Genomic DNA, 26,804 nt, shown 5'->3' with positions numbered 1-26,804 from the left:
GCTGTCTGCAAGCCTCTGGCATGTTCCCCTTCACTTCTACACGCGTGCTGAAAGCTGCTGCAGCCACTTACAGCCCTTTCTGACCATCTCTGCCTTCTTTCATCCTGATGCTCACACAGAAAGCACACGACCTCGTGTTTGGTTTGTACTTTTTGCAAACAGAGGCCTAGCGTCCTGCTGGTGTGGTGATGCAGGAGCCAGTCTTGTCCAGGATCAGGTCAGGAGCAGACTTTAGATCCTCTGCTGGGGATATGAGGCGTAACCACTAACTGTAAATTCAGGCCTGGCACAGAGTCATTCTAGGATGAATGTACGTGTGGGGGAAGCTCTCTGGCATCAAAGAGATTGAAACACTGAAGTTCAACTGTATTAGAAATACATAAGTGTAATGAAGGGCAAAAAATCTTGTTTACAAATATGTTTGTGGCTAAATTTTGGATTTATTTTAGTGAAACATTCAGTCTAAATTCCCTACCCCTGATCCAAGCAGCATGGGGCTTCCCTCCCCCCACAAGCATCTGTGACCTGTTGGAATTTGCTGGTTAGAAGACTTGAACCAACTTTTGTGGGAACCAAGCAAAACTTGTCAGGAATCTTTCTGTCGAATTCAGGGAAAACATTGTCTTGATTTTCATTTCATTTCATGAATTCAGTAAGTAGTTCTTCCAATTCAGTAAGTATTTCCAAACTCCTCACTTTCTCAGCTTAGAAAGCCAGGAACGTGGTTAGGATAGCTCTACTAATTTCCAAATCTGGAACAGTGACAAAAATAATCAAGTTGTTAGCTTTAGATAACTTCATTCGTTTTATAAATTTGATCTGGAAACAAAATGTCTGCTGCATTTCATGCCCGGTCTGCGTCAGGCGACTTTGTTTAAGTAATTAAAATGTTTGGTGATAGAGATGTTGGGAACTTGCCCTGCCTTTGCTTCCCTTAGTGCAACCTTGGTATGAGTAGCAGCTGAAAACGTGTTTGCTTTGGACGTTAGAACCGAATCGTTTTCTCTGCTGTGATAATGAGTTTGGTCACACATAATTCCTGCTCAATTAGTATGTGTTTTACCTGCCTGCTGAGCAAATACAAGGCTCATTTTACAGCACCCTTTTTTCAGAGTATGGCTGAAATGTGGAAAGAGTGAGGAATATTTGACAGTCAAGATTTCGGCTGAAATCATTTTGATTTTAGCATCAGTTCAGTGCTAGGACACAAACCAACACTGGTGTTTTCTCCCTGGTATGTTGTCTCGAATCCTTTTAAGTGAAGTGGAAAATGGGGTTGTTTTGAGCCCGTGTGCACTCTGCTCTCGATGTAAACCATTGAAATCAACGGGCTACAAGCTTCGAACATGCAGAAGTCATCCCAGCCATGCGTGAATGTATTCAGGTGTGCAGATCGTGAAAAACTTTGCGGTCTTTCAAGGTTCTACCTTGGGTAAGAGCAGGTTTGAAAACCGAAGCTTGCTGTGCCTTCTTTCTTAGACCTAATGGATGCCTAGGTAAAGGGCATTAGTCATGAGAAGGAAGTCTTAAAGCTGGTCTGAGTTGGCTTTCAAAGGTGAGAGTGACATTGGTGATATACAACTTGGGATCTCTCACTGCCACCAGAGCCAGGAAATGGTCACCTGCCGTCAGCTTCTGGCAAGACACCGGCCGGTCTGCAAAGGGCTGCATGCGAGCAGAACCAGATGTTGTCTGGGAGCAGCTGAAACCCATTTCATAGCCATCCACTGTGCGTCTGGGGCTGGTGATGGAGGAGGAGAAGCGAAGAGATGACTTGTGCTCATGGGCACAGGTTTGTTGTACGGTTGGCTCTAACAGGCCTGTTATTTGTGTGGCTAGGCCTTTGAGGCTGAGCTGGAGGATGTCCCTCAGCTGCCCCAGTGAGGCTCTGGTTGCCGATCCCATCCCAATGCCTCTCTCTGGTACCCTTTGAGCTTTCACAGCACCACTTGGAAGACTCCTGGACAAGCCTGTTCCTCATTCCCTTCAGCTCTGAAGACTGCTACCACAGAGGACAACACAACAGCGAGGAGCAGAAGGGACCCTTCTTCAGGTCTGTGCCTTCCCGTGTCATTACCAGCATCCCGTACTGCACATGAGACCAAGGAGCAGGAAGGGAGCAATTCCTGCACAGTTTCCCAGTCCGTGTGACCCTCTCACTTGCCTCTTTGGCTCGCTGGAGCACGTGCTTCCTCGCACGTTTGCTCAGTAAATAAAGGAAATGGGTATTGAGTGCCTTACGTCCTTCCCAGGGCTCTAGCATTTTTTCCTCCCCCCTTAATATTCATCTGAACGCTTGATATTAACAAAACCGCAGTAGATTAAATAGCGTTTTCAGCCCCATCTGGATGTGATTGCTGTAATTGTTGCCAGGCAGCGTTGGAAGCAGTTTTTATCTCCCAAAAAAAAAGCCACCCAATGGCAGGGGGCGCGGGAGACAGGCTGCTAATGGGATTACGGCGTGCAACATCCCCAAATGAAATTCTCCGCCGAAGGAGGAGAGCAAATGAGGCAAGAGGAATGCGAAGAGGCCCGGGTTTGCATATTAATTAAGGATTAAAATTTATAGTTTCAGCAATGGGCCTTAATCTGCTGGCTGAATTGCAGCTTTATGGCTAGCGTATGGGAAACAGTCTGAGTTGGGAAGAAACGTTCAAAACGCAAATACTGAAAGCATTTAAGCCAGATGCAGGAGGAGGAAGGGGGAGAGGTAGGAAGCAGCTCGGGGCTCTCTTTATAAGGTGTTGCTAGTGCATCTGACTGACTTCATTTATTTATTTCCCTCAGTCATCTGGATTACCGAGCGTTGGTTCTCTTTTAATCATTGTTTTAATCAAACAAAACACAACACTTTATCTGAAGAGAAGCCTTTCCTATTTTTTAACTTCACATTTTTAGATCCCAAGGGAGAAAGGTCACATTTTTAACAAAACATTTTGCATAAGAGAGTAAAATAAAAAGCTCTGTCATTAAAACAGTAGTTCAAGACTTGCTTTGGATTTGTTTTCAGCTTCAAATGAATCAAATGATTTCCTCAGTACAGTCTGATTCTACATAGTGCTTCTGAAGTTAAAGCTGTTGTAGGGTTCCCTACAACTTCAGGTGGCTGGGCCAGGTGGGAGGAACTCCTGCTGTTCAGTGCAAGTCCTCCAACAGCTTAGGGCAAAGCTCTCCGTTGCCCTTGGAGGACACCGAATGCTCTTTTCCTTTTCTTCTTCTTCTTTGAAGGGTGGTTAATAATAAATGTGACTTCCCTGAGAAGCCAGGGACCGCTGATAGACCAATTAAAATGTTTTTGTTTGATAAGCTTGGTTAATTTGCTTTGCAATTGAAAGCAGCCAAACGCTTCAGCCTCCGTAGCACCCAGCTCCTATTGCATTGCTTCCCCTTCAAAGGGCTCTCCCTGGGGATAAGGTTTCTTTTTGTTTTACGTGGCCCACATGCCACTTGGGTTCTTGAATTCTGCATACGCCTGTCTCCTGTGATGACCTTTTTCTGTAGGACTTGCAGATATTTCTGCTGTTTCTCACACGTGTCCTTCTGTGCAGGCTCCCTGGGGGGACCGAGGCCGTTTATGACTTGATAGAGAATTGTGGTTGTTTTTGGTGTACTTCAGAATAAATCAGCCATTATTTCAGAAAACATTTGCACAGCGATGGCACCTATTAAGCACAATATGCTTCTAGGATATCCACTGCAAAGAATATCCATGAATAAAAAATGAAGCACTCGAATCGATATTATTTCTTTTCATTCCCTGCCTTCCTAGTCTTGCCTGTTGCTTTTATATTTTAGTCTTTTTATTAGCTTTTCGTGGTGGCAGAGTTTTCCCTTCAAAAGAGGCAGCGTGGCCCTGTTTTTCTGCCTTGCTTTTTTCCATCCACAGTGCGCGCAGCAGTGTGATAGGGAAGTTGGGAGTTTTAATTTCAGAACTGGGCGTGCAAATAGCTTCTTTAAAACATCCCTTTTTTCTCTTCTTGTCTTGCTTGGTTTTCTCGGCCTCTTATTTTTCCCCATATTAGCTCTTTCCCATTTCCTTCTTTTATTATTTTGTTTTATGGTCTGTTGTACACACTGTGCAAACACAGGGTAAGTCAGGGGCTGTTACAGCACATTTGTAATAGGGTGAGGTCTCCTGGCCCTTGCTCATAAAAATCTTAAGTAGCACAGAGTGCTTTAGATGGAAGCCCAGCTTTAATAATGAGACTTAACCCAGTGCTAATGTCCTGGAGATCTCTGTCCTCGTAACAGCAGTCCTCATCAGGGCTGTTAACGGGGGGTTATAACTTTGAGAAGCTCACTGAGGATGAGTTTTCTCCCCAGTGTTCTACAGATTTAGCAAAATAACACAGTTGTGTCTTCGCCACATCTGGGTTTGTCTCTTGTGTGCCTGGAGTGATGGTGACGCACTGACTGTCTGAATTCCCAAATGTTAAGTTCATTAGCTCACGTTCACTGAAGCTCTAAGCCTTCTCCAGTCGAGGGTTCGTTTGGTAACGACACAGAAATGAGGACGGGGATGTCCTCACCGGTTTGGAGAAGTGGGGAAGTGTTCAAGTGTGAGTGCAAAGAATAACGAGCATGCAATGAGAAGGTAGTAACCTTCCTGCACTTCCTTCTGCTCACTCTGGTGTTGTTCCCTCATTCTTTTTGTGATCACAAAACCAGATTTTAACTTAGCATAGACTTTTTTTCTTCCTCTTCTACTTCTTTGTCAGCGTGGAGATGGACACAGCCCTGATAGCGACGAGCCCACGGGCTGTACAAGGCAGGTGAGACAGTAGTTAGTTGCCAGTGTGCTGAACCCTACTTAATTATTTTGTTTGTTTGTTTTGGGGGTATGCAGCAGTAGAGTGTGTGTTTTGTGATGCTGACAGAGCCTGTGGAGTTTTAAACGCACTTTCTTAGGGACTCGCTCTGATCCATCCCTGTCCTTGTGCTGGGCCCAGAGCTGAACGCAGGCTCCAGGTGGGGGCTGAGGAGAGCAGAGCAGAGGGGGACAATCCCCTCCCTGCCCTGCTGCCCACGCTGTGTTGGTGCAGCCCAGCACACGGTTGGCTTTCTGGGCTGCAGGCGCACATTGCTGGCTTGTGTTGGGCTCCTCATCCACCAGCACCCTCAGGTCCTTCTCCTCAGGGCTGCTCTCCATCCATTCCCTACCCAGCCTGGATTTGTGCTTGGGATTGCCCCGGCCCAGCTGCAGGGCCTTGCCCTTTCCTTGTTGACCCTCACGAGGCTCGCACAGGCCCACCTCTCAGACCTGCCCATGTCCCTCTGGATGCCATCCCTTCCCTGCTGTGTGTCGACCGCACCACACAGCTTGGTGTTGTTGGCCAACCTCCTGAGGGTGCACCTGATCCCACTGCCCATGCCACTGATAAAGATGTTAAACAGTGTTAATCCCAGTAGTGACCCTGAGGAGCACCACCCATCACTGATCTCCACCTGGACATTGAGTCTCTGACCATAACCCTTTGAGTGCAACCGTGCAGCCAGTTCCTTACCCACCAAGTTATCCATCCATCAAATCCACGTCACTCTAAGTTAGAGACAAGGATATCGTGGGGGACAGTGCCAAAGAAGCACTCTGTCTGCATGACTTCTACATGTAAATTGTCTGTGTTCATCCCCAGTTTCCTGGTTTTAGTGCAAATTAAATGAGCAGTTGAGTTAGGGCTAATAAAGCAAACAGTAGGTCGCATTTTAGAGGGAGAGGGGATCTTTTGGTATTGATGCTAAGCAGGCTTAAGTCTGATTTAGCCAACAACTTTAGCCTGCCATTCAGACTTTTTTCCCCACATATTTTTTAATGATTTGCACATTTGGGAAATCGCTTCTAAACAAGACTTACTGTAAAAAGAAATCAAATAGCAGGGATTTATTAAAAACTGTTCCAATTACTCACACAAGCTATGCATGCATACAGATACAAATGCACATGTATATATGTGTATGTCTGTGGTTTAAAGCAGCAGGCTGCAGGCTTTAACTGCATGTAGAATGGGCTCACATTGTTTTTGCTTGGCCACAAACATCTTGGACTTAAAAGGAGAATAAATAGATGTACGCAAGGGGGAGGCTTGGGATCGTGAAGAAGTCTGGTCTGCCCTCCCGGAGGTAGGGGCGTCTCTTTCCCATGATGGAAAATCCAAGCTCTCTTCTGTGAGAAAGGGATGAATAGGCAGGATTGAAAATGTAAGAGGCAGGATTTAAATGGCTGCACGTCCTGAGGTGTACCAGATGGCCAAACGCAGAAGGGCCAACCTCATGGAGCTCAGCTGGGGCTTGCAGGATCTGCCTTTATTTTCCTAACTTCTTACAGAGTTTGGATTTCTTTCTTTATTCTTGTTTAATGGAGTGGCTGCTCTACACTGTGTGCCTGGGTGTGCAGAGAGGGACCCGGGGTCGCACTGGGTGCAGCACCACATTGCATTTCTCATCGTGGGCTCCTCCTGTCGGCTCTGCTCCTGCACTTTGTTCCTGCAAGTCACAGAATCGTTATGGTTGGAAAAGCCCTCCAAAATCATCAGGTCCAACCACCCCCCTACCACCAGTGTCACCCGCTAAACCACGTCCCTAAGCACCACGTTGAACCTCTCCTTGAACGCCCTGGTAAGGATGGGTGCGCTCACGTGAAGGGCATCTCTCGCAGCACTTCATGAGCTGGAGGCTGACTTTAGTAGGTTCCTGTCGTGCTACCAACTACAGCAACAAACTAAATCCTTTTCTGAGCCCGTGTCCTCGATGTGCGTGCACGTGTGGGTTTGTCAAGGGGAGCCGTCCCGCTGCTACCCGCACAAGTACATGCTCCTCAGCGTGGAGTGGGGAGCAATTCAAAAAAGGCTCTTAAAACGAGGGCGGGGGGGAAGCTGGTGTCTAATGAGAAGTCTTACGCTGATTTCAGCGTGCATATGATTTGAATTGATTTAAAGAACTGTGAGAACACGTACCAGCAGAGCCGCTTTTCTCGAAACCTAATTGCTTTTAAGCCTCCAAAAACGCATCGTGTGCGTGCACGTCTGCAGCTCGAAAACATCTCTAAGAGAAATGTAGATTAATGAAGTGTCTTGAGAGTGCTTGCCTGCACACGCGTTTAACCTAAACCCGTGATGAACTCAACGTGTGAATGCTTCGTTACAGAGGCAGAGGCGAGCCTGAAGTTTTTAATTTGAATGAAGGAAGCCGGGGCCGACTTTCATACCCGTCCAAATCGTGCTCGCGTGTCTCCTCGCGAGGAGTCTGTCACGCATTGACAGGCTGAGCTCATCCCGCTCCGGCGGGAGCAGATGGGGATTCTTGAACGGGGATCAAATTCCTCGAAAGTCGCCGTGCTGACATCTTGTGAAGGTGCGAGAGGAGGGAGAATTGGGCTGCCAGAGGGTGCAGCAGCAGAGGATGCGAGGAGGCAGGAGCAGCGACACTTCCCTGTGCTTTATTCCCCGCCGCGGTGATGGCTGTGAATATAAAGCATCTCCCTGGGGTGGAATAGATGCTTCTCTCCCTTGCCACCTAGGTTCAACATCACGCAGATCCTCTGCTTGATTTCCCATGCTCTTGTGTAATTAGCTCAGAATTCCAGCTCTCAACGCCACTTTCTTTATGAACATCCCCAAATGTGAGTCTTTTCCCCTCCAGTTTGTATTTGCGTGGGAATCCTGGCTTCCTCACAGCTCTTTTGACAAGACCCATGAAAACCACAGGGCTGAGAGACACACGTAGGTATTTCCTCTACCTTCCCTGCACGTGCTGGCACCTTCCCCGTGGCTGCAGTGCTGCTGCTTCCTTTATTCCTGGGAACAAAGTGCTCACAGCCACCCGTTGGTGCCATCAACCGTGCACTGAGGTGTTAAAAACTTTGAGCGAGAGGTGACTTTGCTCTGCCTGCTGGTATCAAACAGGATGAGCAGAGGTGTGTGTGTGTGTTTGGATTATTGTGAAAGAAAGGGGGAAAACGCAAACCACCGGGATGTTATATTCAGTCGTACCAAATCAAAAAAATTTCCAGATGGTGATGTGCTCCTGCCCTTTTTGACAGACTTCTCACTTCTCAGTCAGGCTGGGAATCCCGGGTGTCCGCAGCTTTTCTGACTGAGCTCCTCTGGCTCTGTCGGAGAGGCTGGAGGTCTTGCGAGCAGGCTTGCGAGTTGGTTAACCCTAATTTGAAACAGGCGGCGTTCAAGAGCACAGCGTGTGCTGCCGAGGGAAGAGCTGCTCAACGCTGAATTCTCGCACTTCGCTCTCAACATTAAAGATTCACACCAGAGGGGGGGCTGGTGGCTTTCCTGCAAAATGTGTGGCTGCAGCCGCAATGCCAGCAAGATTTGGGGTTGAAATTGCAGAATTGTACCAGGCTACAATTGTCCTCTTGTATTTATTAGATACCTGCTTGCTTGATGGGCTTTTCAGGGGAAAGTTAAGTGCTTTTTTTTCTAGGTAGGATTAGTTTAATATGTGCAAAAACCGTGTGTGTGCATGTGAAGTCCTACTGAGTCACTGCTTTGGCACCGGTTTTTGGTTTTAGTCAATGCTCTTTTTTCTTTTTTAAAGTCGCAGTTTATCAGCTATCTTCTCCCACTCTCCCAGCAAAAAGCACACGTCGCTCTCTTATTTTTCAAGCCCTGTGGATCTGATGAAGCTGCGCAGCAGAAGATTGAAGCAGGAAAAGGAACGGCTGCTGGTGGGCGACTGGTTGTAGGTGGGTTTTTGGTATCCAGCAAGAAAACTGGCAGACGTGGAGGCTGCAGGCATCTTTGTGTACTGCAGACTGCTTGAGTGCTGGTCTGTGATGCCCAGCTCTGGCTGGCGGTGGCGAGCTGTGCACACACACCCACCTGCTGCTCCCGTGAACGCACAGGTTTTTGTGTCTTCTTGGCATGCCCTGCATGCAGTACATAACACAGTCCCACAGTTTGTAGCCTGGTTTTCTTTTAACTGTACGATGCAGTTCCTGTTACGAGGCTTAGTTGAATTCTCATCCGACAAAGCTCCTCCTGTCTGGTTTACATGAAGCACATGCTGGCATCTACTCTGTTCTTTTCATCAAGGTTTTGGCAACCTAACAACATGGGGCGAGTTGTTCAGACCACGCTGACTTGTACCTGCTGAGAGGTCTGCCCCCATTTGTCTGTGTCGGTGGATTTTGATTGAGTCAGGAAGATCCCTGCAAATGTCTGTGGGGAAGTGATGTTACCACCAGGACTCCGAGTCTGCATGGGTTTCTGTTATTTCACTTCAAACTGTCAGGGTTGTGTTTAGTTTGGTAATATGGAAATGAAGGCGATCTCCGTCCATATTCGTGAACTGAGAAGGGTAGGAAAGCGTTTCATGTGCGAAAGGGAACTTTGGGAATTCTGGGTTTTGGCACTGCGAGGTTGGTGGTGCACGACTGAACGCTTAAAATTGCTTTCTGGTTTGGAGGAACTGGCCTCAAGGGAACCACTCAGATACAGGAGAGCCCCTGGGTCCTGCCTGCCCTGTTACTTTGTTCAACAGCAAGTCAGGACCTAAGAAGAGATCCCCTGGTGTTGTTTTGGCCTCTTGTTAATGGGGTTTTACTTACAGCTGATGAGCTATGAGGCTGCCTGAAAGCTGCCCTGAAAATCCCCCGTCTTTCGCAGCAGTGAGAGTTTCTACCATCATTTCTGTGCCTGTCCAAGCTCTGCACCTCTCCAAGACCCCATTTCCCTGCAGTTAACATGGATGCAGAACAGGCAGGGGTTTTATGGAACAAATTTAACATCCAATACAAGTCTGAGAGCTGGGCTGAATGGCCGGGCTGTTGGTTTTCCCTGCGCATCTTTGTTCTAGTTGCGGTCTCTGCTTCCGAGTCACCATCGGACGGGTCAGGATCTTGAGGAGGAGCCCTTCATGTTGGTACCACACTGAGGAGCAGCTAGGAAGAGCTCAGTATCACTCCACTTTCTGCGTCTTTTTGTTTTGCTTTTGCTTTTCCCACCTGTTTTATTTTCTAAGCAAGCTCCAGGCACGTGGAGCGAGCAAACTCAGCGCACGGGGATGCGCTCCCAGGGGAGACGCAAGGCGACTTTCTGTAGCCAAGATGACATCTGTAACGAAGAAGATTTCTGTGACCAGGTTGAAGAAATGTCACCGTTTGCCACTTGCACAGTTTGGGGCAGCAGCTGCCACTCCTCGGGGCAGCCCAGCAGTTGTCCTCGCTGCAGCTGCTGGGGATCGAGCGCTGAGACCTCCGGGATGGTGCTGCTGGGGCAGGCACCTCCTGCCTCGCTGGGACAGCCTCTGCTGCCTCTCGCAGACAGGACGGGCGTGCTGGAGGAGAGCAGGAAGGTGCCACGAGCAGGCAGCTGGGACAATTTGCTCATGGGGAATTCGAGCCCTGGGCTGGAAAGGGGCCAGCGCGACTCCCGCACCCCAGTGATGAGTGCAGCATCTCTGCGGGCACCAGGGGCTCTCGTACTTCTCCCTGGGGACGCCTCGCATGCCAGCTGTACAGAAGGAATGGAGCCACTGGAAATACTCCTTGCTTCGTACTTCTGGAGATTTTTAACCCGGAGAACCAAATGGCTCCTTTTTAGTTTGATTTTGTGTGTTACTGCTTCTACGAAAGCTCTTCGCAGGGCTCCGTCTCCTTAGTGCCTCTATTCAGAGCGATGATCCAAGCAGGAGGACCAATAATAGAACTTAACAGGGCTGCTTTTCATCTGAGAACTGCATAAAGAGCGATGTCAAATTAAAATACTCGGTGTTTTGTGTGTTGCCTTTTGTAGTCGGAGCCCTTTTTGTGACAAGCGACATTAATTTTCTTGCAATTCTGGAAGAAAGAAATCGGATATCTATTTCTAATTGCTAGTGCTTAGGAATATGATACATGCGTAAGGCAGGAGAGATTGATTAGACTCATTATGACATGAAAGGAAAATGTCAGCCTGCAAAAATAAGCAATAGAGTTGTTGCATTTTTTATTACACTTTTGCCTTGGGTTCCGTGTAACTGGAAAAGGAACGCGCACGAAACAAAAAACGCCACCAAAAAACCCTGAAAAACAGAGCAGCAGAGGGGAAAAAATCTTCATTATTGGGGAAAAATTGAGTGCCAGGAGATTGAAGAGTATGACTTGCTTGAGTAATTGCTTGCAAATAAATATATGGAGGGGGAAAAAAGAAGGAGAAATGCGTATTCTGGCTCAGAATCACAGAGAAGCTGGGTACATGCAGGAGGTTGTGCTCGGGACTGGTGGAAGCAGCGGAGACGTTTCCAAAGGGGCCCTCGCGGTGCCGTGCCAGGGAGGTGTGGGCCAGTGGAGGGCTGCTGAGTTCTGTGCCATCACACAGGCACTTCGAGAGGAGCTTTTAAGGGCCAGGGGATGGAAGATAGGCATTATATTAGCATTAAAGGCCAAGCACCTGGAGCTTAAAACAGGCTTAAAACCCAGCTTTTTGGACCGAGATCAAGAACGAAACATTTTGGCTGAGGAATTTGTGAGGACGGAGATGTTGGGAGCACTTAGGTGCTGCCACAGCTCTCCGCGGGGCAAGGAATGGCCGGGCGACCTCTTGGAGTTCCCTCCAGCCCGATTTTCTACGATTCTTAAAAAAAAATGAGGTTACGACGCTTGTTAGCTGTGCAAATTGCTGCAGAGAAGCTGCTTTCAGCAGCCCCCACGTGCTTTACGGCTGTTTTCCTGCCTTCAGTCAACGCACTCGGGTGGGAGCAGCGTGCCGGGTGTGCTCGTGCAGGTCTCCAGCATCACGCTGCTGCACCTGAAGGTCAGCCGAGGCCGCTGCCCTTCCTGCCAGCACTTCTGCAGATGTAAGTCCCCAGGGACCCGTGATATTAATAATTGTGCTCGCTCCATCGGCGAGGCAGATAAGCCAAGGAAGATTAATTGAGTTTGGGAGACTGGCTCCAGCTCGCGCCAGCGGAGTGTCTAACCTTACGTTATTTATAGTAGGTCTTCATCTAGTTGTGTAATCTCAATGTGAAAACTTGGAGTTTCTGCAACGCGTGGCTCTCCTCCAAGCAGCCCTGTGATTTCTGAGCTCCTCAATCCTTGGTACCCAAGCTAAGCTGCAGGTAAAGTGGTCTCCATTTAAGAGAGCAGGCGCTTTGCTGTATTAAAAAACAAACACAAATCCATCCTGCCCAAACAAAAACAAGAAAAAAAGCCTCCTAAATAAACCCCACACCTAGACTTTAAGAATATCAACTCTGGAAACAGAGCAGTGTAAAATGCTGCCTTCGGATTTTCCACCTATTTCATCCTGGGAACTCTCTGTGCCAATACATTCTTAAACAAGTGCTCAGGGAACGGCAGTGAAAACGTCTCAAGTATTTCCACGCAGCCCCGTTTTGGTCGCATTTATTCTGCAACTCATCTTTGTTGAAAAACATCTCGGGGCCAGATTTATCCCCGGAGTGATTTGCCTTGATTTTAATAGCATTGCAGGAAGGGTGATTTTGGCTCGTGCTTTAATTTCTAGCACAGGAAATATGTATAGCTGCAGCCTGTCTTTGCCCAGGGTATGGTACACGAGGGGAAAACAAGCCGGAGTCTATCAGTACTTTGTTAATTTAATTATAACAACAGATGCAGCATTTAATCTGTTTGACTTTGCTATTGAGTTACTGAATCCTACTCGAAGAATATTTTTATTTTCCCCAGCTCCAGCACTCGGCAATAAGCCTCACAGCTTCTTGAAATGTTAAGCAGCTTTGCAACTTCCTCCCACTCTCTCTCTCTCTCTCTCTCTCCACATCAATAATCGAGTATTTTAGCTGATAGCACTTTGTTTTGAAACCAGGAGATGTAAATCTGGCTTCCTTTCTGCTCGTGCCAACACCTATTTCCTCCTTTATTCACAGAAAGACAAATGCCACAGAAGAAACCTTCTTCCTCCTTTCCTCTGTTTTCATTTTTTTTTCCTCCTTTTAAGCTAGAAAACGCTGAAGTTAATCCCAAAACGGAGCTCGCTGCGCCACAGTTTTGGCACTTCTGTGCTCAGTGGCATTCGGTATGCGTTCAGGAAGGCCCTTCTCTCCGAGGCGGTCCTCCAGCTGAAAACCAGCACAGTAAGATGAGTATAAAGTGCTCCTCGTGTTCAGCGGGCTGGACACAGCAGAAATATTTCCATCGTTATTTCCAGCCGTGCAGTTCCTGCTGCCTGCAGACAGACATCTCTGCCTGCTGGCTCATCGGGATGGGGCAGTGGGACATTTTCAGCTGCTGGCGGTAGGTGCCCACTTTTTTTTTAAGGGAAGGATGCCCTCAGGGGCTGGCAGAGGCGCGAGGGTCCAGGAGGGCCCCTTCTTGTTGCTTTCAGCGCCTCTCAGCGTGGAGCAGCTTTTGGTAATCAGTACAAATGCTCTGGAAACCACGGTTCTGCGATGCTGAGATAAGTGGGGCGAGTCACTTCCTGGAGGTGCTGTCTTTTCTCTTTGCTTCTATAGAAGTGTAGATTGGCGCAGAGCAGCCCAAAGCACCAGTTTAGCCCGGGTATTCTGTCCTTTTGTTGACGGGGGATAAAGTGAGTCACAGCCGATGACTTTTCCGAGGTGTTTTTACCCCCATTTTCTATGCCCTGCACCCAGTGTTTGACTGACCCCCTCTGTGCTAGGAGCTGAGCGTTTTGTAGGATCACAGAATATCCCGAGCTGGATGGGACCACAAGGATCACCAAGTCCAACTCCTGGCTCCACACAGGAGCACCCAAAAACCAGGCCATATGTCTGAGAGCGGTGTCCAAGCATTCAGCAGGCTCAGGGCTGTGCCCACCACCCTGGGGAGCCTGTCCCAGTGCCCGACCACCTCTGGGTGCAGAACCTTTCCCTAACCCCCAGCCTGACCCTACAATGTCCCAGCTTCTGGCCAGGTGTGGGTCTGGGAAGAAGCAGCAGGCACGTCCTGTTACTGGTGGTACTGGGGAGCTCAGCACCACTGACGCCATGGCACAGCTCTTTGGGATTCTGCGTAAAGGACTGAAAAAATGGTTTTCACCATTCTTACTGCCTCGTAATTGAACGTAGTGATTAATGAGGTGCTCGGGCTCCTTGCTGGATTTCAGATGAAGAAAAACTAGATGTGTTCCACTTGGTGACCTCTCCTTCCCCTCTATTCGAACAGTTTGTTTTCCAGGCGTGAAAGCCCTTTCCTCTCTCCTCTTTTCCCAATCACGGGGACTTTCCACGGTTGCATAAAGGTCTAATTACCTTCCTGCACGGGGACGAAGGGGATTTTGTCACCCGTGTGTGGCAGGTGGGAAGGGTTCTTCCTCGCTTCGGCTTCCTCCTTATTGCAGCAGATCTCAGGAGCACATCGCTTTGGGGCTTCAGGTGACTCCTTCAGCCTGACAAGTGACTGCTAGCTGCAGCCGTGTTGTTATCTAGGTAATTAATCCACAAGGCATTGGGGACAATGCGCTGAATAATACAGGAAATGATTAAACTGAATCATTTCCACGGTTTTCTGGTAGAGAGTACGAGAAGCTGGGAATTGCTGGCATGCTGGAGGTGCGATGGGAAGCAGTGACAAGCTGGATTTGTTCGGTGTTATTGTAATTTATGAAACTTGGGGTGGAATTTCTCACTATATGGATATTTTTTGAAGGCACTTTCCCCACTACTACTAAATATCAGGTCTGGGAGTCTGCCCAGGCTCCCTAAACGCCCCGTAACCCCCCTGGGGGAAGGTGAGTGTCTCAGGGAGCTGATTGACAGCACTGATATTTGACATTAGCACTCAGCATAGCTGCTTTGGTTTGCCCTCTGGATAACCATGCTAATGCCCTAAGGAGCTTGCTTTCCTATTTTAGCTACAGCAGTTGAAGGCCTGAAGGTAGGTGACACGAATGCTCCTATAAATATGGATAGTTTTAATCAAGCCTTTGTTTATGATCGGGTAATATCATAATGGTGTAAACAAGAGAGAGAGTGGGGTGCATAAAAGGTGCTGGGCAAGACGGTGACAAATGATTGATGCCTTCAATTTTTAGCTGAGGTCTGGAGTGAGATTAATGGAAGGTGGCTGCACCACGCCGAGCCATTGGAAGTATTTCTTGCCCTGATGGAAAGCAGGGGAGAGTGAGACGTGAGGATTTGCAGGAAATTCCCGTTGCCTTGGTCTTGCACGTGTCGGCCTTATTCATTTAGCATGCTGTCCCCTCCTGGCAGGCAAAACATGTGGTGGAGTAACGCAGCTGTCCCACGGCAGATTTTTTGGGGAAGGGATTTTATTTCCTTTAAAATGGATGACAGCACCCTCTGGCCACGGAAATAACCCTCAGCTGACATTAAGGGATTCTGAAAGGTCGCATAAATCTCTTTTCCCTGATAAGAGCCTGTGCTCCAGCCTCTACAAACTTCTCATTTTTGGCCGTGTGGGATACAGCTAGCAAATGTGCTCAGCTCCCTGGCAGAGGGGCTGGGACTTCTGGTGGTGGACACATGCTCTAGTAAACCCGCTGCTGCTGACTTTCAAAATTCATCCATTTCCTCCAGACTTCTAACAGTCCTACTGTCATTTTTATCACTCCGTGAATTTAACTACAAACGCTGTTCTCCTTTTTTTTCAGAGGTAGTGTTCGTGTTGAGTAGAAGCCGTAGGAAAGCCCCGAGCGCAGTAGGATGTGAATGAAAATTAATTTGCAGTCCTACACTTCCCGTCTCAAAATGCGGACTGCTGGAGAGCCACAGAGGTTTTTTGTTTGTTCTGCAGGCCCTGAGGTGCAGGTGGGGTCAGGTGAGGGGGAAATGGCTCTTGAAAGATCAGTGCTGAGCCTGGAACAGGGGGGTTGTCACCAAGTGATGCTGTGTGCGTGGGCTGTGCTGGCAAGGGGAGGTTTGGGGGTGAAGGTGTCGACTGACATCTTTTTTTCACTGGGAAATCTGAACTAAACAGGTATTAAAACACGAGTGGGAATATATAATCTAATATACAATAATAATCATTCCAATCAGCCTTCTGTAACCCCTTCCTCGTCCCTAAATAAATCACCACAGATGAAGGAGCTGGAATATTACATCTCATTCCTGATGATGTCGTTAGTAGAGAGATTTTGTTTTCCCACCTACACTTCCTAATCTGATCTCTGCCATTACAGGAATCCTGCCCTTTTCCTACAACTCGTACTGCTTTGTCTGCCGTGTTGAAATAGCACGATTCCCCATGGTAGCTGGTTGTGTTTGTGCTGGCACAGCTGTTCCCAGTCTGGAATAACTTTGATAGTGCTACAAGTAGACCTGTGTGCCGATTTGGGTTCCTGTGTTGCACAATCCCAGCTCTTTGTGCTGGGGGTTTTGCTTCCTTGCAGGGCCTGGGCGCAGCACCAGCTGCTGGCCGTGATAAGGTTTCTCAGATCTGGGACTGGAACAAGCTGTCATCTGCAGTAAGAGATCTTTAAGACACGTCGGGTTGAGCTACACCCAGTTCAAACCACATCCACTGTGTTCAAACATTTCCCAGTTGGGTTTAGTGCAGGCAGTGCCTGTCACATCGCCCTTGGCAGCCCAGGTGAGACAAGAAGAAGAAGAATTAAAGGCAGACGTGTGCAGGGGAAGGCTCCTGGGTGACTTCAGGTAGCCTGTTTGCTTTCATAGCTAATGCATTGCAAAACTGTTGGGGGATCCTTTGCTGTCTGGCAGTAAACATGCTCTTTTTTTGTGTGTTTCTTCACCTTTTTTTCTGATACCTTTGTTTGGATCAATATTAAAGCAGGTGGGACAGCATCCCCTGTGCAAACAGGCTGCTGGGTTAAATAGAGTGGGAAGGAGTTCTTTGCGTACAGCATCGCATATCTAGGAGATAAAGAATGAAAAATAAAGTAAATTAAGGCTGACTTCATAGCATTCACTCCCCAGGATGGTTATTAACATTCCCGTGATGAAATGGGACTTAACTGTGGCAAACGTTAACAGGAATCTTAGACGCTACCGTAGAAAGTAAACTCATATTGATGTAGTGTCTGAAGATGCAAAATTTGCACCCTGCTGAGCCCTGAGATTGCTGAAGAGTGCATGCTGTTCTGAAGAGGACAGATTTTGATAAATGAGTCTCTGTCTTATTACTGACATGCTTGAGAAGAAAGTGCTGTATTCACCAGTGGGGTAGGAAAGCCGTCAGGCTCCCAGCTCCGATTCCTGCCTTACCCTGTGGCCCTTCATCCTGGAGATGTTCCTGAGAGTGTATTTACCAGTGCAGCTTAGGAAAAAACATGTCTTTTATGTGACTGTGGTTGTTGCTTAAATGTTAAATCAATAGACACATAACGACAACAGCAACAAAGAAAATTAAAAAGAAAAAGCCAGAGACTGCTAATAACTCGGGAAGGATAAAATTCATAAAAATAGACGCGGAGTGAAAATGTCAGCACTGGTCCTTCGGGCACAGGAGCCATAAATCCCTGGCATTTCTTTTGCAGCACCAAGAAAACCTTCACAGCCTGTGTGTTACTAACTCTAATCTCTTTCTTTAACTTCTCATCTTATTTTAAACAGCATCAGTTTTGTTTTCTAAACGCCATTCAGCACGTTACCTACTTGGATTATGCCTTTCGATTCTAAAACAAGCATTTGTTCCAGCATAAAAAAAGCAAAAAGAGTGCTTAGCATGAAACGGCTCCAAAACTTTTGACAAAATGCTGCCTATAATAGAACAAAGCATAGCATTGTCCTAATTTATGATGTTTCTTCCTGCTCCGCTCACCCAAAAAAGCCTGTTTTGTGCTCTCAGCATTTGGTATCCGACATGTCTTGTGCTGACAGCCACAGCCTGTTCCAGCTGAATTTGGGCCCAAGCGGCTCGCTCGGCATCACGAATCCAATTCTTGGTGGAGCTGAGAATAGAGCCTCTCTCCTCTGTTGTAGCTCGGTCCCTCGCTGTAATTACGGGGCAGCTTTCCTTCGGAGCGACGGAGCTGCTGCCGTGACCAAGCCCATTGTAATGAACAGGTCTCACTTTATTTTCCCCTTGCTCAGCAATTCTTTTGCGCTTTTAAAACGCGTTTCCTCAGTGAAACTTGGTAAAAATAATGATTGCCTAATCTAAAAAAAAATAATCTTAAAAAAAAAGGAAATGTTAAATTTCCGCTTTAGCAATATTTGTTAAGCAAGCAGGTTGAGAAAGGGATGGTGTTGTAAGGAAATGGACAAGCTCTGGTAGGTGTAGGAGCTTGAGCAAGCTGGGTTAAAGTGTTCACCCCCATTTACGGGACTAGTAACAGGGCAAGAATTTACAGTAAAGTAAAAAAGCTTCCACCTCCCTCTATTGATAAAATAATGCTGCATTTGTAGACCTCCATTCTTGTAGAGAAGCACAACTCAGCCTGGAGAAGAGAAGACTGAGAGGGGATCTTATCAATGTGTACAACTACCTGAGGTGTGGGAGACAGAGGGATTCGCCCAACCCCTTTTCAGTGCTCTGTGGGGACAGGACAAGGGGCACTGGCCACAAAATGGAGCCCAGGCAGTTCGGCACCAACACGCGAAAGAACTTCTTCACGGTGAGGGTGACGGAGCACTGGGACAGGCTGCCCAGGGAGGTTGTGGGGTCTCCTTCTCTGGAGATATTCAAGGCCCATCTGGACGCCTACCTGGGCAGCCTGCTGTAGGGAACCTGCTTTGTCAAGGGGGTTGGACCCGATGATCTCTGGAGGTCCCTTCCAACCCCTACAGTTCTGTGATTCTGTGAACTCCAGAGACCAAGAACCCTCTAGGTGCCTCCCCCCGATGTGACCAAGCACGACGTGTTCACTGAAGTGCTCTGAGTATTTACCAGTGACTGTTGCAGTCTCTTCTGTTTCCAAAACAGAGGCATGTGTTTAAAAAAAACATGGTCATATAGGCTTGGTGGAATCTTAATTGCAGCTTTTTTCTGTTTGTGTTTTATAAAAGCCCTTTTAGCTATTGAGGGGGAGCAGGAACAGGACTGCAGAAACACTACTTGACGCTTCTTCCTTTGTTCTCCAAATATCTCAGACAGTAAGGTGACGTCCTGCTGGGGACACAGTCTGGTGACATTTTTAAGGAATCCTACCATGCAGGAGGGCATTCCTAAGGAATCCTATTGCCAGCATATCGTTTGCTGGCCTGAAAGTTTCCCTCTTGGTTGTAGGCCCAGTATGTGCTGCGAGCCCAAGTCCTCCGTTCAACAGGGGAACAAAGACTGGCTTTTGCATTTTTTATTTTTATTTTATTTTCTTACACGAGCCAGAAGAGGCAGGAAGACACCCATTTTATGTTCCTTTATCAGACAGTTGTAAACTAGAGTGTGACTTGGGATTGCAGGGGGGTTGTTTTGACAGTTCGCTGGAGATCCTCGCAGTGCCTCTTAGGGCTACTGAGGTTTTTGGTTGCATTTTGCTCCGTTTATGTATCTGGGAGCTCTTCCAGTTCAGCTTTCAGCCCAGTTCCATTCCACTAGCACATGGAGCAAGGGAGCATCCTCTTGAAACCCCCCGGGAAGGATGTGAGGGGCAGAGCTGAAGGATGTCCTGAGGCTGGTGGCACGGCTGGCCCCTTCCTCCGTGCTGCTGGGGGACAGCAGCCCGGGACTCCCCTCAGGTGGTCTGTCAAGCAGCAAGGTAACAACAATTGTAGGAAATTCCTTTCCTGCCCCCAGCTCTCAAGCTCAACAAACAATCCCTTCGCGGAGAGACTGGGGTCATCCCTCTGGTTTCTTATTTTCCTCCATTAACTCTTTGGATTTGGTGGAGCAGTTCCTTTCGGGAGGGATTAGGGAGCAGTGGTTTCTTTCTCCTTTCCCAAACCTCCCCAGGCCTTCCTAAGGAACTGAAAAAAGGCATTAATGTTCTAGAAACCGTCCTAGAAACAGTCCTGCATCACCATACCAGAGTACGAGCTGAAATCTCACCTGTGTACTTGCAGAGCTGGTGTGACTGTTTTGGGTTTAGACGCTGGCATTTTGGGTTCTTCATTCGAGCGAGGCTAAAGGCCAAAGCCTCTCAGTTCGGTGTGGAGCACATCCGTGTGCTGCTCGGATGGGGGCACGCTGCTTTGGAAAGCAACGCCCTGCCTCTGTCCTTGCCCTGGCTGCATCCCAGCTGATGCTCAGCCCTGCCCCGCTGTCAGAGCTTCCTGATTTATGGGCTTGCGTTGGAAGCTGCTGATTGTAGCTGCTCATAAAGACCGTGTAAAAAGGCACCGGCTTTGATAGACGTGGCCCAGTGTCAACATTTATCTTTATTTCGTTTACAGTCCTTCTTTTCTCCCAAGTTCTTGTTTTCCAGGCCTCTCACTCCTGCCGTCAAAGGGTGAAAAGGTGATGCTCCAATAAACGCCCCGTGGCATGTCATGTTCTCTGCGGGTCTCCTGTTAATCACCCCTGCAGTTTAATAACTTCACGTGTATCTAACTTGGCTGTCCTAAAGCTGTATGATGTGTGCCTTGGCTCCCGCATCAGACATTTTCCAAGGGCTTGTTCTGACTGACATACATTCTTCCACCCACTGTTTCCCTGTAAATCCATTAGGGAATGCTGGTACCTTGGGTTAAGGTCACGAGCAGGGTGTGAAGCAGCCTACTCTTTAATTTCTCACTCTGCTTCCCTGTAGGGAGATCAGGTCATGAGTTTTACTGCTCTCCTTTTGGCCTTTTCTTTTCAGGTCTTTTCTTCCTTGCCTTTGTAGTGGTGCCCTTTCCGACCGAGTCACAGCAAGGAGCCTCATACCCAAAAAACATCTCTGAGAGCTGAGAGCAGACAGAAACAGGTCTGGGCAAGGAAGGGTGTCTCGTTGTGGACACACTGCAGACTGGAATGTGGATGTAGTTGCCAGAGCCAAGACTCCCTTGCAGAGGTGAAGGCTTTATTTCTTTCCTGTGAGTAAGCTGGGAGTGTATGAGCTTGGGGAAACGAGATGTGTAAGGAAAGTGTTCCTTTTTGTTTCCTTTTCTCTGTTTCTAAGAAAGGATATTCCCTGCGTTAAGCACGCGAAGCTGGATGCCATTTGGAGCTGCTTGCCAGCACAGGGAGAAGAACTTGGAAAAAGCAATTTCACTAGTGCACATCTTCTTTATTAATTTATTTCCTTTAGCTAGGGAAGGGGTTTCTTCCTAGAAAATGAAGGGAACTGGAGCGGTTGAGCTGGCAGGCAATCAATTCATATCTGCCTGATCTGAAGAAGTACTTAGGCTTTGCATAAGTACCTGTGGATACGCTTGGGGAACTGGCACACTGCGGTGGGCTGTGTGTTTTTCATTATGTCAGTTTTAAAAAAATTTGGTGAAAACAGCCCAATTTTCTGGGCAGTAGAATTTCTTCTGAGCTGTCGCTTGGAAGCGGCGTGGGGCCGTTATTAACGAGGGGAGGCGTGAGAGCCCAGCACATCGTGCCGGGCAGGATGCTGCTGTGCCCCCAGGACCAGCACGTGGCACATAGCGAGGTCTGGAGGTGCACCAACCCATGATACTTCAACAGGCAAGACCTGGAGATTTACAGCTTTAACTGAAGCAGCATGTGAAAGGCTTAGCTCACATGGTCTTGTCCTCGCTGCTGCTCCCACTTCATGCATAACTACCTGATTAATGCGGAGATTTTCATTTTCAGCTGCCATTTCATATGCTTATTAATTGCATCCATAGATTTACAATTTGTAAGACTAGAAGAGATAATTATGATCTTGTAATTTGCTCTCTCCACGCAATTGAACTGCTTCTGACTTCTTAGCACAAGTCTTTCAGTAACTTGAGCATTTGATTTCCCTCCATGTGTGCCTTCTTTTCGGGCTGAGTTGTCTAGTCCCCATCTCCTGTCACTGAAATGCATCAAAAATCGGGCGTGTTGCTTGTAGGATAATCACAATCGTCTTAATCTTCCCATTTTTTAAACCGAGCGGACTGAGCTCGTTTGGCTGTGTCAATACACAGCGTGGTCTCCAGTTCTTAGATGTTGTTGCTCTTCCGCTTCCTTTTTCACATCCTATTTGTTTTGCACATAGCAAAGCTGTGCTTGCTGTGCCGGTCATGCTTACAGGGGTGCCAAGTAACCTGCCTTCTCTTTTATATACCTATTTTTATAGATATATCAAATATTATTTTACCTTTCAGCTGTCCTGTGCTTTGGTTTGGGTAAATATTTACCAGGTCTCTTGGTCATCCTCACTGTTCTCATCCTCATGGCATCCAGAAGAGGATTTCCCCCTCGGCAGCACGACTCACCTTCCTGTGCTCCTGGCCCTTGCTTGGCCTCCCTGAGACGTGCATTGCTCCCTCACCTCGCTCACCAGATCATGGAGCACAAAACACAAAACAAATGCAGAAACAACCACCGCCAGCACGTTGCTCTCCTGCGTGGAAGAATCTTGCTGAAATCTTGTGACCTAGATCTGAAGAGCATTCAGGATTCACCAGTCTCCTTTTGGCAACCCTTCTTAGGTGTTTGAAGTGTGACCCTCCATTTTAATAAGCTGCTGCTGGCTGCTCTGTTTTATTTTATTTTTATTTTATTTTTTTCTTCCAGACCAGAAATGCCTCTCCTTAGTGTTAAACCTTTCTATAACAGGGGAATGACTGGCCTGTAAAGCTGCTATACTTGCAAACGGAATATCTTAAAAGTAAGATAGAACTTCTGCAAAAAGCTGTGAGATTTTTGTTTATTTGCCCAGAAGTTCAACAGCTTTGTACAAAAACATGGATTTTAGGCCCTCTCTCCCCCCCTGCCTTCTCTGTGGCAATGGCTTCTGTTCCTGTCTGTAGGAAGTCCTTTACCACTGGGTGACACTGTTTGATAGTTCTTAACATTTGCAACAGCAAAGTCCTGAAGAAACTGTCCTCTGGCTCTTTGGACTTCTGATTTTGAATCAATACTTCGTTTTCGTATGAAATCCTGTGTTTTAATTTAGCTAAACTTCATTCGACCAAATCTGACCCGGTCTTAAATGTGGTGCTCCAGACTGACTGATGCGCTGTGGCTGCAGGGAGTATGAACTGATCTTATTTGCCTTTTGAAACTCGTATTTTCTTGGAAAAAAAATGGGTCATTTCAGAATTGCATCTGTGTTACTGTTGACCTGCATGTCAGTAAATTGCCGGCTGCCTTTTGGGGTGAATCGAGCTGCCAACTATGCAGTGGAGTTTGTTTCCTAGGAGGCGTAATTTCAGTGACCTACTTCTGGACGTCGTGTTTACTGCGGTGTGCAGCCACTGCCTGTGCAGCGTGCTGGGTGTGTGTGTGTTCAGCTGCATGCCTGTACTGGTGATGATTTATCCCTGCCAGGTGGATGACAGAGCTGGAAGGGAGGTGTGTACGTGGCGTGCTGTGGAATGAGGCCATGCAGCAAGGCGGGAGGTGCAGGACATGCAGCACCTTTTCCTGGCCATCAGAACAACTTTCCACATCCCCATGGAATCCAGAGATTTCAGTCAGCACAGGGACCTTGGTTATAAATCGATATGGAGAATAGAAATCCTCGATAAACAGGCAGGGCTTTGGGGGACCGGAAGGGATACAAGGTGCACAGTGTGCTTTATTTGCTGTTAATCCATGATGTGCCGGTGGGTTGGGCGTGGACTGGCATTTAGGGGAAATGGGTGCCCCTCACAGCCTGCTAGGCTTTATCCTGTGTCTTTCTGCCCTCCTGCACTCTGTTAAAAATCAGATGCTAAGTGGTTTCACAGGGGAAGTCCCTATCTGAGTGTTGCCTATCTGGCAAAAAGGGGAGGGCGAACAAGTCAAGGTTTCCTTCTTCCCTCCCTGTGCTCTCCCAGCCACCTGTGTCTGCAGATCTGTGAGAGCCACTTCCTTCTCCAGCCTCTAATTGCGCAGCTTCCTTGGTACCTCTCCAGCCTTTTAACTGAGCAAGAGAAGAAACGCGCCCGTGCAGGGCTGCTGGTGTGTTCACTCAGCTGCTTTCAAAGCTGCTGACAGAGAGCTTCGTCACAGAGCTTGCAGCTGTAGGGAGAATTCTCCTGGATCGCCGTAAATTCCCGTCCGTTGGTTCGTGTGAGTTCACCAAAAGGTGAAAATAGCCTTAACGTTGCTTGTCTCTCTTTCTGCATCTCTTTTGGTAGACTGGAGACCAAGAGAGATGGGCGGCTCTGCATTACCAGCAGTGCTCTTTGTCCCTCAGCCTCGGTGGGGCTGTGGCTGTCCCCTCAGCACCCAAACTTGGCTGAACTTCGGAGCACGGGACCAGAGACTGCTGGTGGGGTCAAACCTAGTGAGAGCCACAGGCAGGGCTTTGCCTTCAAGAACTGTGACAGCACGGGGCACTGCCCCAAATCTTGTGCTCTTTCCTTTCCTGTCTCGGTGACAACGCAAACATCTTTAATTGGCCTCCAGGTTTGTCATCCAGTGGATGTTTTCGCTGTGAGCTGTTGACGTTGCATTCTCAGTAGATCATAAGGGAAGCAAATGAATGTTAACTGGATATCCTCGAGGTCTGGAGTGCTGCAGTTCATTTTCATATCCTCTAAAGCGACGATAGGAATCGTTTCAGTGGCCGGTGAGCCCTGCTTTTCTCCGTGTTCTTGTCATCCCTGAGACTGCTTTGGGCCGCCCTGGTCGAGTGGGCAGGAGCAGCAGCAGAAGTCTTTGTGGTCTCTCAGTCTTTTGGCAGCCTTGTAAGTAAATAAATAAACTGTTCACTGCTGGTACCATCACCTTGCTCCCTAGGTTTGAGGCTGGAGCCCGGCTGACCCTGCTCACTGCCATTCTAATCAAGCAAATGCTCGGAGATAATGTGATTGTGTTTATGTGGGCCTAATTGCAATGTCATCCATTAGGCTCAAACTTTTTTTTTTTTTATTAGGAACGCTGCTGTAAGACCTGCCATCAGACTGCAGTGCATTAAAGGAGGAGGGTAAAAAGTACTTTTAACAAATTAACCATTTCTCTCTGTGTTTAACAGCAGAGGAGAGAAATTGGGTGAGTTCAGAGAGTCCATGAACCTCTCAGTGTGAGGAAGGTGCTCCTAGTTAAAGTGTTCTGGCATCGTATGGACAAAAGAAATTCAGGCTTGCTACTTCATTTGGTCTGCTGGAGTCTGGAGATTTTAAAGTGCATGGTAAAGAGCAGCGAGGTTGTTCCTGCAAGGAGCTCACGGTGGTTACTACGATTCTTCTCTTGTAGAGGAGAGAGCTGGGGTGTGAGGGTGAAATAACGTGCCCAGGATCAGGAAGGCAAGGCCAGAGACAGAAACAAGAGCAGCCAGAGGATTAAAAAGTCTGCCAGCCTTCGTTTGTCGGCAGGATGGTAACGCAGCAAGTGACGGGCAGCAGGAGGATGTGAAATGAGTGATCCCTGTGGCGCAGTGGGTGCCCGCAGCCCTTTATGTGTTCAGTTTTGCTGCAGGTTCATGCACTCTCTGGATCCAGAAGCAAATTTTTTGCTACTGGAAGGCAGCAGCCTGTTTGAGCAAACCATGAAGGGCTGGGAGGAATTGAAACCTCCAGCCCACCCTGCCTGTCCTTCTCTCTCCCCCAGGGGCAGGCTGTGCTCGTGCCCTGCCTCGACCCAAACCTCTCCAGCTCTTTCACCCGCCAAAGACTGGCTGGATGAAAACCAACCTGTTGGGACAGCGGCTGGCTTCAGCATCCTGCCAGGAAAGAGTGTTTTGCGTTCTGTTTTCAGCAGCTCTCACTTTGAATTAAAGGCTGAACCGTGGGAAGTTATTAATGATGTCGGTAATCACGGATTAATCAAGTAAATCTCTCCAGTCAAGTGCCTCTCGCTGCACCGAGAGCGTGGAGATGAAGATGATAGTGGCAGTGAGCTTTCATGTCCAAACAGTGCTGAGGAGGTGACCGGGAAGTGCAGCATGGATCGAAGCAGCCCTTTTCCTTTCCACCCAGGGCAGAGCTCGCTGTGCTGGAGCAGAGAAATGCCAAAAACATTTTATTCCGATTCCTCTCAAAATCAGAAGATGGGGAGAGTAAAAACCCTCTTTCTTCCCAGCGAATGCCTTTGGGTTGCTTGTAACAAACCGCAAGGCTACGCAGGAGTTTAAAGATCTAAAAATGTAAGCCTTAAAAATGGTGTTTGATGGCTGGCCGTACAGCACAGAGCAGATGTTCAGGCTTCTTCAGGACTAAAATCTTTCTTCGGGAGGTATTCCGTGTGTGAGCTAACGCTTCTGTGGAAGATATTAATTCCAGGCTTTATTAAGACAAAAAGGAAATGACATGAATTTAGCTTTAATGTAATTTTTGGATCCTGTTATTCTGATGTTCGCCTATATGCTTAGGCATTTATTTATCTGCTTTTTGAGGGGCCTCAAGCCTACCTCTGCTTGCACAGCTGGAAATAATTGTGGGAACCATTGGAAGGGTGAAAATGCCACATATAAGTATAATAATAGAAATACATGGTGTCTCCCAGGGATTTTTATATTCAGATTCCAGATGTGGAGGGCGATTTCTGGGATGAGGAATACCAGAGAGCGAATAAATGCGATTCCCTGAATGCCATATAAACACTGGGGTTTTCTTGGCATGGGCTCGCCTCTCGTCGTGAAGCCATACGAGCTCTGCTGTAGCAAAAGCTCTGGCAGCTGCAGGAACCTTAACCCGCTGTTGTTCAGGGCTGCTCTGGGTCTGCTAAAAATTCTGAGGGCTGTCTGCAGCTCTCTTTGCATGCATCTTGCAGCGTTGCTATCACTTTGGGACTTTTGCTGAAAAAAACACCCTCTTTAGGTAGAATAAAAAATGAAGAACATCAGAAGCCGATGTGCTTGTTGGAGATGTTCCCCCATGTGGAATTCGCATTCTTCTGGCACACCCTGGCTCTTTGCATTCTTTCAGTATTACCAAGTTGAAGGGTCTCTGCTGCTCTCACCGAGCATACTTGCAATTATTTCATGTATTTTCCTTGGAAAACAGGT

The 26,804-nt window shown here is 47.7% G+C and overlaps 1 protein-coding gene across 6 annotated transcripts in view; it reads left to right on the top strand.

Annotated features, from left to right (window-relative positions):
• Window positions 1-26,804, top strand: part of FAM107B (family with sequence similarity 107 member B) — a 54,770-nt gene that overhangs the window by 16,062 nt on the left and 11,904 nt on the right. The window contains exon 1 of one of the 6 annotated variants that reach the window (XM_005018823.6): window positions 13,055-13,207. The exons of 2 other annotated variants lie outside the window; for them this stretch is intronic. The gene's annotated coding sequence lies outside the window, so the exon portion shown is untranslated. Of the gene's footprint in view, window positions 1-13,054; window positions 13,208-16,425; window positions 16,549-20,654; window positions 20,784-24,367; window positions 24,547-26,804 lie in introns of those variants that run through there. 3 more of the 6 variants (XM_021271923.4, XM_013098770.5, XM_072024949.1) reach the window with 3 other exon arrangements.

The sequence above is a fragment of the Anas platyrhynchos genome, chromosome 1, assembly GCF_047663525.1.
Source record: "Anas platyrhynchos isolate ZD024472 breed Pekin duck chromosome 1, IASCAAS_PekinDuck_T2T, whole genome shotgun sequence".
NCBI lineage: Eukaryota > Metazoa > Chordata > Aves > Anseriformes > Anatidae > Anas > Anas platyrhynchos.
This window is presented reverse-complemented; position numbering and strand designations above follow the sequence as displayed.